Here is a 12,626-nt window from a genome sequence, read left to right on the forward strand (position 1 = left end):
CCCCCCCCCCCCCCCCCCCCCCCCCCCCCCCCCCCCCCCCCCGCCAACAACACACATTCTTGTCTCTTCCCTCAGACTCTCAGGAGGAAAGGCCCTAAGACTATGAACCAGAAAAACATAAGGGTGATAAAGATACTTAAGGTGATATTAGACTTTGCCTGGAGCAGATTCAAGGGCCTTGGAGCATCTTGAAAAGCTGACTCTGATTTTCACTTCTATTCATTTCTCCACACAAAGAAGTATGAAACGTACAACCAAAAGTGGAATAGGTAATATCGGCTCATCCCTTCTTTGTTATTCTTCTAGTGCCATCTTGAACTCCAGCTCCTCAGAAAGGGCTCCTTAGGCCCTTACCCAGGACTGGTAGCTTTATTCCTGGCCACACCCAGAGCACTCTGTATGGAGCATGTGCTCCTCGTGTGCCAGACCTCACCACCAGAAAGTGTGCTTTGAGGGGAGAGACAGAATTTCAGTCAGCTTTTATTCCCACAGTATCAAAAAATATTTATTTAATAAATTTTGATCCATCTAAAACCTTAGCTTCTAAAGAATCAAGTCTTATTACTTACTGTATGAGATATCTCAAAGTAGAACTAAATAAAAACTATTAAATAAGAATTAGTGAACACTGTCTCTAGACCAGTCAATGGGAAGTCAGTCAGAATTTGGGCTAGGTGAACACTGGTGGGGGAGGGGAGAACAATAGCAAAAAGAATGAAGAAATCCATCCCAGTCTAACTGGCTCCAACTTCTGGACATTCTCCTATCCTAAGCTGGCCCCAAGCCCCTGATCATCATGAGAAGCAAAAGATTTCTTCTTCTTCTAAGAAGAGAAAGAATGGTCTCTAAGGTATGACTTCAGGGTGAGCAGGGGTAGGGTAAAGATGGTAATGGAAGGAGGGGTTGTGACTGAACTCTGGGAATCGTCTGCTGTCCAAGTGGATGGGGTCTAGGAGATTCTCATAGTCCAATTCCATACAGAACAGATGAGAAAAATGAGGTTCAGAGAGAATAAATGATTTTCTAGCCATAGAGTGGATCATGGGCAAAATGGGGATGAGACCCAGGTTTCTGACCCCTTGTTCCAGATTTTGAACTATTTAGGTCATTTAACTATACCTCTTTAATAAAAATGACATTAATAATTGAAGTGACCACTTCAAATTAATCTGTTGAAAGCTGGAGACTCACTGAGTGAGTTTTTTTTAAAACCTCCCTATAACCTATCTATGAGCAATACAAATAGAAGTGATCTGGGAACAGGATGGGAATGTACAGTGTTAACAAGGATGTGAAGTGTATGGCTAATGGGGGGAGGGGACAGTCAGCACAGATTCTTAAGAGAACTAGTTCACAATATCGAATAAAGTCAAAGATGCATATTCCCTTTAATCTGGTGATACCACTTCTAGGTATAGAAACTTTGATACACATACATGAGAAAAAAATGTTCATTAATGAAAATTACATTAGAAATAATAACCAAGAGGTGCCTGGGTGGCTTAGTCGGTTAAGCATCCAACTTTTGATCTTGGCTCAGGTCATGATCTCAGGGTTGTTGTGAGTTCAAACCTTGTGTTGGACTCCATGGAGCCTACGTAAAAAAAAAAAAAAAAAAAAAAAGCAAGAAAAGAAAGAAAGAAAGAACAACCAAAAGATAGCCCTGTCAGAGATCAGGTTCCCCAGGAAACAGACTTGAGATGGATATTTGTGCAGGAGGGTTTTAGGTGTACTCTTGGGAGAAACACCTGTGCAAATGAGGGAAGCGGAACTAAGCAGAGGGAGAAGTTGAACCATATCACAGTAGTAACAGAAGTTTCAGCCAACCCTACAGAGAACTCTGCTCCTGGGACTGCCTCTCAGGTTGTATCAAATTGAGGCAAGAAGTCTAGGCCTTTGTACCCCTCATTGACCAGTCACTGGATGCGAGTTGCCCTGGGAAGAGGGTGATTTCAGATAAACAGCTCCCTTTGCCTGAGGCCAATAATTAAAGACGGACTCTGTTGTGACCCATTAGCAGCCAACATTCCCTATGCCAGGGAGAACAGATGTCTTGGTCCTAAAAAAAAGAACTGGATGGCACATCATGGCATCCACTGTAGCACCCCTCTACCCTCAAAACTATGTAGCCAGTAATTTAAACACATTTCAGGGGGGAAAATATCTAAGACAAAAGAAGAAATAAATGTGTAAATAACAAACTATTTGGAGATGAACAACAAGTAAAACGTAACATACCAAAATCAACGGCATATATCCTAAACGAATCCTAAGAAAATTTATGGCCTAATACATTTGATAGAAAATAGGATTGTAGATTATTGAACCAATTAAAAATCTAGAAAAGTAAAAATAAATAAACCAAATAAAGCACAAAGAATTAATAAATTTAAACCTAAAAATTACTGAAAAATAATATTTTTCTAAAAGGCATTGATCAATAAAACTAAGAACTAAGACTGAAAAAAAAACTGGCTGAGTCTAATCAAGAAAAGAAAGAAAGCTACAAATGAATGGAAATTGTATCTAAACATTGATAAAAATTTTTAATTATCAGAACGGTATGTACACTGTTATGCAAAGGAATTTGAACCTTAGATTAAAAATGATGATTTTATAGGAAAGTATAAATGATAACAGTCTCAAGAAAAAATATAAAGATCAATGAACCATTAACCTTTGGAAAAATTCTACCAAACATTCAAAGAACAAAGAATACCCAATTCACATTAAATGTTGCATAGCATAGAAAAAAGATAGAAAGCTGGTAAACTCATTTTATGAAGCTAGCATAATTCTGATACCAAAACTGGACAAGTATAACACAAGAAAATAAAACTATAAGCCAACATCACCTGTGAACAGATGTGCAAAAGTCCTAACTACAATATTAACAATTTATTAGCAGCATATTAAAGATACTGATGAATCATAATCAAGATAGTTTTATCCTACAAATGTAGGATGACTCAGCTCTACATATCTAATAAGGTAACCCATCTCATTAACACATTAAAGGGAAAAATCCATATAATTATCTCAATAGGTGCCCCCCAAAATCAACACCCATTTATAATGTTGATTATTTATGATATCAAGTATCACAACGGCCTACAGCAGTTTAAATGGCTCGCGTGGGCCAACACACTCTAGTCTAATGTTATCTGCAACTACATCTTTTTCTAGCTCACTGGATAGAGGAAACAGAGAAAGAGTATTAATGGTTGCCACAGTGACTGAAGTCTAGAGGGTAAGAGAGGAGGAAGCTAAAAAAAAAAGAGAGAGAGAAAGAGTCCAAAAATTCTGCATAAAATACACCTCGAGCTTTTGCCCAACCCTTGAGGGCAGACCTCAAGGATCTCAGAGAGCCACTGGAAGGCACAGAACTGAACAGAGTTTTCAGAGGTCCTATACTGCTAGGGAGATGCCGAAGCACAGGTTCAGCCAAAGTGGATGGATCCTGGTGAAAATCTTGGGCTTTCAGTACCATAGCATTAGAGAATTGCACAGTGGAGTAAACTGGGTAAAGGCTACACGGGATCCCTCTGTACTGTTTCTTACAACAGCAGGTGAATCCATGATGATCTCAAAGTAAAAAAGTTTAATTTTGAAAAATGAAGACAAAAAGAAATGTTCTCAAGAATCTGAGGCTGAGAAAAGCCGAGCAAATATATCATCAGCATGGACTGGACTACGAGACATACCAAAGGAAGTTCTTCAGGCTAAGATGATCCCAAAGAAAGCACAGCAGTACAAGAGGGATGGAAGAGTTCCAGAAAGGTTGAATGTCTGTGTAAACATAAAAGGCATTTTAAAGCAAGAATATTAACAATGTCCAAAATAGTAAAAATAGATAACACCACCACCACCACCACCACCGACACATAGAGGCTAGAACCAGGTAATTCCACACCTCAGTCCCTAGCCTGGAGAAACACTCAGGTGTGTAGGCAAAAGGAGGCACTGAGCTCATCGTGAATTCACATGCATTTGCAAGCATACTCCCTGTAACTCTAACAGTAGCAACAGTTTGAAAGAAATATGAATATCTGTATATAGGGGATGGCTAAATAAATTATGTTGTATATATAGAATGAAAGACTATGCAACAATTTTTAAAAAGTGGGATTATATCTAATTGTGCTAACATGGGAAAAGTTTTTAAAAAGCAAGTCATAGAAATACATGTACAGTCTGACACCATGTATGCAAAACATAATTTTCTAGAGTATGCATACCTATATGAAACACTTTTGAGTGCTTACAGTATGTCAGACATCGTTGTAAGTGCTTTACACAAATTTACTCTTTTAATCCTCAAGAAAACCCTATGAAATAGGTACTATTATTGTCTCCACTTTTGCAGGGGAATAAATTGAGCATAGAGGAAGTAACTTGCCCAAATTACTCAATTGATAATGACAGGAATAGAATTCAAACCCAAGTAGATGGGCTCCAGGGTCTGTACCCTTCCAATAATGCCTGGGGGAATGTGCTCAAAAGATGCAATCCCAATTTTTACCAGTGGCTGCCTCCAGCCAGAAAAATGGATTTGGGTTGGTAGTCCAACCCAACAACTTTATCTGTTCTAGGGGCACCTGGGTGGCTCAGTCGGTTAAGCGTCCTACGGCTCAGGTCACGATCCCAGGGTCCTGGGCTCGATGCTGGGCATTGAGCTCCCTGCTTGGCAGGGAGTCTGCTTCTCCCTCTCCCTCTGTCCCTCCCCACCCGTGCTCATGTGCTCGCTCTCTCTCTCTCAAATAAACAAATAAAATCTTAAAAAAAAAAACTATTCTTTTAAACCTATGCTCTATATGAATGCTTAACAAGAATAAACTGATGTGTTGTTCAGGAATTTTAAAATAACAACTAAAATTTAAAAGGGATGTTATGAACCTTAGTAGAAAAGTTTGGAATGCATTGGAGTATAAGTTTAATTCTGTGGTGGCCTGATCCTATACCAAGAATAAGTTCTCGGGGTTCCCCTGGTGGTTCAGTCAGTTGAGTGTCCAACTCTTGATTTTGGCTTGGGTCATGGTCTCAGGGTCGCAAATGGAACCGGTGTCGGGCTCCCTGCTCAGCTCAGAGTCTGCTTGTCCCTCTCGCTCTGCTCTTCCCCCTGCTCTGTCTCCCTCTCTCTCCCTCTCGCAGTCTCTCTCTCTCTTTTTCTCAAATAAATAAATAAATAAAATCTTTTAAGAAAAGAATAAGTTCTCTGCATAGAAATATGTGAATACATACATACAAATAAAAGCAATTTGTAGAGTGGTTTCAGGAAGTACACTTACTGTTATTAAAATATTAAATACTATTATTAAAATAAAATGTCCCAAAAGTTGGAAAGTCACAAGACCGGAATGGGGTTCAGGAGAAAGCCAGGAGTCTCACAAATATTTTCGTATTTATGAATTTGGGGACTCACATGGGTCTCAGACTATTCAAGAGTTGACTGTATTAAAACATACACAAACCCAGCAAATAAGTTTTCGATTCAATTGTTCTTTGCAATGGACATAGAGGCATTAAATTAAAATCATCCTTTTCCCAAATCATGTATTCCTTTATCTAGAGTACTCCACTGGCTGGTTCACTTTGTACTCAGAAAGGGATTGAACGGGCTCCCACTTAACCTGAAGCATACCTAGGGATTCAGTAATTAGGCTGAACTCTGATGAGATGGTTGGTTGCTGAACGGAGCTGTCCAGTCAGCCATGCAGAACCCGTGAAGTGCAAACTGAAGGTGAAAGGGACACTCTCAGTTTGAGAGAAGGCCCGGGAAGCCCCTAATGAGTTGACTAATGGAGGCAGAAGATCCCTGGGAGGGGTGCATCAGCTCCACGCACTGTGGGTCTTCCCTGGAAGGTGGACCATCAAGGCAAGTCAGAGGAGCCCATCAGTCTTGGTCTGGAATTCCCAGAGTTCACAGATCAGCCAACTGGTGGAAAGTCATGGGGTGCTAAGGGTGGTACAGAGCCTGGAGTTTCTCACTCCGAACTCGGGGCTCCAGCAGACAATGCCTTGGATCAGAAACAGCAGGGAAGGACAGAGCAATCACCTCCAAGAATCTTAGGACTGGATCAGACTTTGAGAAGTCATTGAACTCCCCCTCCAGCCTGCTCAGAGTAGGACAACCTCCCCACCCCATCCCCCTTCATTTATTATTACTATTATTTTAAAGAGAACATTCTATAACTGCCCTCTGTCAGAAAGTTCTCCCTGAGCTCTAGCCAAATTATCCTTGGGGTACAAAGCCCCAAAAATATATTGACAAATTCTTTGGACAAAAAAAAAGAGACTTCACACTCAATTTAAGAGACTAGATACAAAACTGTGTTCTTATAAAACAGGTAAGTTGCGAGACAAGGCCTAGGTAGAGAAGGGAAGATATGTTACACAGGGGGTTGTTTTTAAAATGGAATTATTCCATGATTTTTTTTAATTTTTTTTAATTTATTTTTTGACAGAGAGAGAGAGAGACAGCCAGAGAGGGAACACAAGCAGGTGGAGTGGGAGAGGGAGAAGCAGGCTTCCAGCAGAGCAGGGAGCCTGATGCTGGGCTCTATCCCAGGATGCTGGGATCATGACCTGAGCCGAAGGCAGACACTTAACGACTGAGCCACCCACGTGCCCCTATTCCATGATTCTTTAACATGGTATATTTAAGTGATTGTTTACAGAATAGGAATTTCTTCACAAAAGAATTTTTAGTAGGCAAATTGAAAGTTAAATTACCCATTGCCCACTGTGTATCTGTAAGTCATGCACAAAAAAAAAAAAAAAAAAAAAACACCACGTAAATTCATAGGTTTAGGCACTGCCCAGTCCACCCGGCTGGACCATGAGGTTTACTGGGATCTTGATGTGGCAGATAGGAGAGAGAACAATGAGTCACATTGGGGAGGCCAGGAGTCGGAATCAGGAAACCCTAAGAAAGGTCATGAATGAAGATATGTTGAGGCCAGACATCAGAATCAAAAACAGATGTTAGCATTATGCTTCCTGGAAGCTTTCTCCAAAATAAAGCAGGACACAGCAAGGGACCACACAGGAGGCGGGTTCCAAGCTCTACAACCTAAGAGGGAGCTGAGGCTCCAGAGCAAAGGAAGGGAGGCAGAAGGCCAACAAGAAGACCTCCTGTCAGGGGGGTCTACTACATGGCCAAGTTTTAGGAACAAAACTAATTCCAAATATAAGTACTGGTAGGAATGGGGCACCTATTCTACGTTCAGACTTGATTCTCACTGGCTGTGGATTTGCTGATGGCAGCTGCTTGGTGGGGCTGACGAGGGTGGTAGCAGCTGTAAGGGACCCATTGTGAAGGGATCTTACCATCAAGTAGCAAATAGTATACACACAGATCATATGTGAGAAATTACTTTGTCCAGTGCATCTTGGACTTTGGGGTGAGACCTATTTGTAGGTCATGAAATTAGGAACTCTCAACCCAACCATTTTTATTAAGTTTTGTTGTGAATAGAATGGAATGGAGTGGGTGCCATGGCTTGGAACCAAATGCACTGCATTTAGTAAGGCTAGACATTGTTTCATGGAAGTTTGAGTGTGTGGGTGTGTGTGTGTGTGACCCAGAGAGGCAGAAACAGAGTCGGAGAGAAATAATGTGATAAAAACTAATTTCCACCATGGGTCACAGTTTTAAAAAGTTGTACTGTCAATGAACCAACAAAACCCTTCTTGTTTTACAGGTAAGTAAATTAAGGACCAGGAAGAGGAAGGGGCCACCAAGGAATAGCTAGTCTGAATCCTTCTGCCATGCCCACCGACAAAGACCACGCTCTCCAAACAAAACAACTCAGGACATAGGACATACTTATTTTTATGAATACTCTTCATAGATATCAAATACAATTCTGCTTTTATTGTGCATTTAACAAATTGTGCTAATTGAAAAGAAAACTACACAAAAACACGACTTTTTCGGAAAAATCTCAGCTATATGGTTGCTAACCAGAGCCTGTAACCTCTCGGATGGTTACCATGGTGTTAGCCAGAGGCCTGTTTTGCCCACAAAACAAAAAACTAAACCTGCAATTTAGATGTTTGGCCGCTAGGTGCCGTGCCATAGAGATGCACGCTGAACCACAGGCTCCAATGTTCTCTTTGGGTCAAACAAAATTTGATATTAAAACTTAAATATAACATGCCCCACCCCCAAAAGAGATCATTGTTCTGAAGCAAAAAAAAAAAAAATTAAAACTAAAAAATCCTGAGGTACAATTTAGTATCTTTCTCTCTGATCCTGCAATTTTATCAGTTCCCCAGAACTAAATTTGAGGTCAATATAAAGCCCCTACAGTTGGTTTATCCTCAGCTCTTAGGTGTTCCCGGCACCAAACCCCCTGAGCCACTCGGCTCCCAGGAGCCTAAAATAAAGACATTTCTTTCTAGACTTCTAAGATCATTAAAGGAAAGAACTTTCCTTTTTCAAATTCCCCGATCCCAGAGTCTTGCTTCTTTTCACTCCACTGAGCAGAAGGGATGGAGAAAGGAGGCTTTGGGGTGATGAAGCCATAAATGCCCATCAGGGTCTTGCTCCCCGATCCTTCTCCACTTCTTTTATTCTCCCCCAAGCCCTTGGTTTTCCCCTACTTGGACTTTGGCTGTTGTGTCTCTGGCACTACACCCCTCAACAAGTCACAATTTCCAGTGTGATTCTTGGAATGCTGGTGGGAGGCACAGGAGGAATCGCTGTCCCCAGTTTATAGATGGGGACTTCAGAAAGTTGAAATGACTTTCCAGTGTCTCGAACTTCGAAGTCAGAGTCTGTTACCGCAGTGTTCTTTCTATTGTTGCTTTATGTTAGTCGGGATCCAGGGAGGAGACAGAGCCTATGCAGTAGTATGAAGAGGGCAAGTTCGATATAAAGAATTATTCATAGGAAGAGGTAATTAACCACTACAGGGTAGAGAGAACTCTGAAGACTGAGGGGTTGCAGGCAGAGGGAGTAGTCGCTACCTGTGAGGCAGAAGCAGAGCAGCTATGGAAGGAACCCCACCCCAGTGCTGGAGGCCAGACCTCGCTGGGGAAGAGGTGGCTGGGGTCCAGTGGGTGATGGAGAGGTTGGGGTGCTGCCGCCAGGGCTGGAGGGGAGAACACTATCTGCTGAGGCCAAAGAGGGCACCAGGTGGGAAGCCACCTGCTCTGATGCCCGCGAAACCCACTGGTCGAGCACCGCTGGATGACAGCAAGTCCCTGGCCGCAGGGCAGGAGCAAGAAGCGCACCAGAACCATTAGGAAGCCCCTGCCTCCTGCACAGCGGTCGCAGCGCCCTCTACTGGCAAGGGAAATATTGCACCAGCGGGCAAGGAACAAATAGTACCACGCCCCGCTCCAGCACCACCAAGCTGGGCGAAGCAGGTTGGATTTGGCGCTGAAAGACAATGACTCAATAACTAACTAACTGTTAGTACAGTTAGCACTCCAAATGTGAGTGGTGTTTCATAAATGGAAACACGCCCATAATTTCTTTGGAAGACAATTTGTAGGTACTCATTTCTTTGGAATTTGAGAATCATGCCCTAGTAGTAATGGAAGGGAGTGTTTCCTCTTGCCTGATGGCATCACGAGGTGCCATGAAAGTTTAAAGACAGCATAGGAATCACAGAACAGGTGACTCCTGAGGGGACGGTGAGGATGGTGATCAGGAGAGATGCACAAAGCAGCAGGAGTGTTCATGGTGTTGGTCACATTATTCTAGCCTATACCTTTTTGAATGTCTGAAATACTTCCTGATAAAATAAGTGAATAAAATTGCAAAGTATAAATAAAATTTTTAAAGAGGTAATGAGACAGAGATCCGGATTGCTTCTTAGAACTGGTTAATTTTTTAATAGCTCTTTCTTAATATCTTTTATTGTTTCTATTCCATGGATTTCTCCTTAAAAATTTTTTCTCAAGGGCCTATCCTGAGCTTTCCTCTCTACTTACTCTCCCCCACTCTGCATGATCTTATCTAATTTCAGGACTTCCTTCTCTACGTGAATGATATCCAAATTTTGTATTTTTCACCTGGATAGGGCCCCTGAGATAGAGCCCCATTCACTCAACTTATTCCTTGACGTCTCAGTTTGGATGGGTCACACGTACTGAAGTTCCTTATGTCCACCCTGCAGTCACTCTCCTCCCCCTGCACCTATGCCTCTTTTGTCCCCTACTTGGTAGCTGGATCACCATCCACCAAGTTGCTCAAACAAGAAACCCAGGGCCTGTCCATGATGCTTCCCTCATTCGCCAAATCCAACCACCAAGTTCTGTCAAGGGCACTTTTTAGCATTTCTTAAATTGATTTGTTCTCTCTATTCCCGCTATGGATTTCCTGGTTGAAACCACCACAGTCCCTCACCCAGGTCCCCAGCACTTCTCCCTCTGCCTCCTGCCTCTTTCTCTCACACCTAGTGTTCGCTGGAATCAGACAGAACGAGATTATGGGGCCCGATCGCCTAGGAAGCTCCCTGGGGCACCAGGTTATAGGACATCCTGAGATATCGTTCAAGCAGATCGAATGTGTGGTACCAGCTAACTCCGGTTTTCTGAGCAGCTTACATCATTGACAAAATATAAAATGGTCCCAATCAGACCAAAGTAGATTTATGGTCCCCGAAAGAGCTGACCCAGCACTGCAGAGTATTTCTGTCAGTCACAATGTGATTTGTTTGCTGAAGGCTGGGCTATACCACCAACGTGGGACAGCTACATGGCAGGCATCTGAAGTCTGAGGAAATTTCAGAACTCACTTATATATGGTACAGTTTGGATTAACAAACACATGATTTCTTTTATCTACATTTGAAGGCTTTTATTAAGGCTCACAAGAAGTTGTCAAATTCCAAAAATGACACACATACAAAAAAAGAGAGAGAAGGAAAAACCTCAGGAAAGCAGGAACACTTTTTGTCCACATGAAAACAACAAAAAAAATTTTTTAATATTTTCAACAAGATTGTCTAACCACATTTGTGTGAGGTATGCCTGTGTGTGATTAACACCTTGCAGGTATATATATAAGTGTCGTCAGAAGAAAACCTAATCCAAATATGTTAAATTGTTACGTCACTACATTCAGCGGGAAAGAATTAACTCCTGATTTTGAACACAAAGAAAGAGATGTAAAATTTTTATTAATAGAAAATCAGTTTCTCTTTATTGTCTAAAAGCAAATATTAAACTTTTTTTTCAGGTAGTCCCTTGAAGGGGTGTCTGATTCCTCACCAGCCCGGGACACTCATGACAGTCCCCCCATCGGAGTCTGCAGCCAGGGAGGTGAGGATAGAATCCAGAGTCCTCACCGTTTCTGCGAGGGCCTTCATGACGCCCCCTGCTCCCCACATCTCTGGCCTCTCCTCTTTCTTTTCCAGCCTCCAACTCTGTTCCAGCTCCACTGAACACTTTCCAGCCCCCGCACCCACCCACTTACCTCTGCGGCACTCCCCTCTGCTGGCCTCAGCACAAGGAGCATCCTCGGCCCAAAACACCCCCAGGACCCTGAACAACTCCTACTTGTTTTTCAGGTCTCAAGTGTGATTTCTCCTCTTCTTAAAAGTGTCTTCCTTCCCCCTTCTCCAAGAAGTCTCCATCAGGTGTCCCTACCAGGGGACCTCATCCCGCCCTGTTCCTCTCCCACCACACTCACGTCCTTATCACCCTCACTTACAACTATCCGTGGACGTGACGGTCTTACAGGTGTTCGAGCCCCATCAGCTCCCTGATGACCCCACAGTTGTATCCCCAGCCCCCAGCAGAGTGCCTGGCCTGGAGGAGATCTGTAATAACTATTTATGGAATAAACAAATCAACTCATAAACTGCATCTCCTTCCCATCAGAAAGTAGAAGTGAGTCAAGATACTGCAGTCTCCCCAGATGCTTTGAGTGGATGAAAATCCTAAGCCAGAAGAAATGGCCATGAAATGGGATGATGGGAAGACAGCCAGCTCAGTGACACCAGATGCCAGATTCTTCTACCCAAACTGATTTCCCTCCTGCCCCAGAATGTGCCTGGGGTGCTATCCTTGCCAGTGATCTGCAGACATAGTAAAAATGCTAACCCTATTCACCCAAGCAAAGTGGAAACACTCGGGTAAATCCGTCCTACACAAATCACACAAGGTATTCCAAAGCCAAGTAGCAATGAATATTGGATTAGCCCTCCACTCATGCGGATAATTGAGAGTTAGTGCAGTTTGGAGTTTGTTTGCTCGTGTACTTTTAAATCTTGGCCATGGGATCCAGTCAGCCTAGGAGGAAAGTGGGGCCAGCAAGATAGGACAGGGCAGGACACAGCCTACCGCCGCTATGGTCCCTGCCCTGCAGGGGAGGGGGGTGGAAGGAAGGGATAGCCACTGAGCAGCCCACTGGGATCTGGGTCGAGAACCCATGAGGAACTCCTTCTACACCAAGTTCTTTCACTGTTTCCCCCAACCCAGCGGAAAAACTGGGGAGAAGGGGCTAACAGCCATTCCATCTGGGGGCTAGAAAGCTCACACCAAGAAGCAATAAGAATTTGAATAACAAGTATATTGTCCTCAGAGGAAAAAGAAGAACAGGAAAAAAGTAACCCACCCACCCGTGTATGCCAAGCCACAAAATTTCATTAGGAAGATAAGAATTGGGG

At 42.8% G+C, this 12,626-nt stretch overlaps 1 long non-coding RNA gene across 1 annotated transcript; it reads left to right on the plus strand.

Annotated features, from left to right (window-relative positions):
• Positions 1 to 8,822: 8,822 nt before the first annotated feature.
• LOC141373960 (uncharacterized) lies at positions 8,823 to 11,759 on the plus strand. The gene is made up of 3 exons (XR_012380414.1): positions 8,823 to 8,902; positions 11,195 to 11,277; positions 11,526 to 11,759. It is a non-coding gene; the product is annotated as an uncharacterized lncRNA (long non-coding RNA).
• Positions 11,760 to 12,626: the final 867 nt, after the last annotated feature.

The sequence above is a fragment of the Callorhinus ursinus genome, unplaced genomic scaffold (genome assembly GCF_003265705.2).
Source record: "Callorhinus ursinus isolate GAN/ISIS: 27379988/994484 unplaced genomic scaffold, GSC_fseal_2.0 scaffold13, whole genome shotgun sequence".
In the NCBI taxonomy this organism is placed as follows: domain Eukaryota; kingdom Metazoa; phylum Chordata; class Mammalia; order Carnivora; family Otariidae; genus Callorhinus; species Callorhinus ursinus.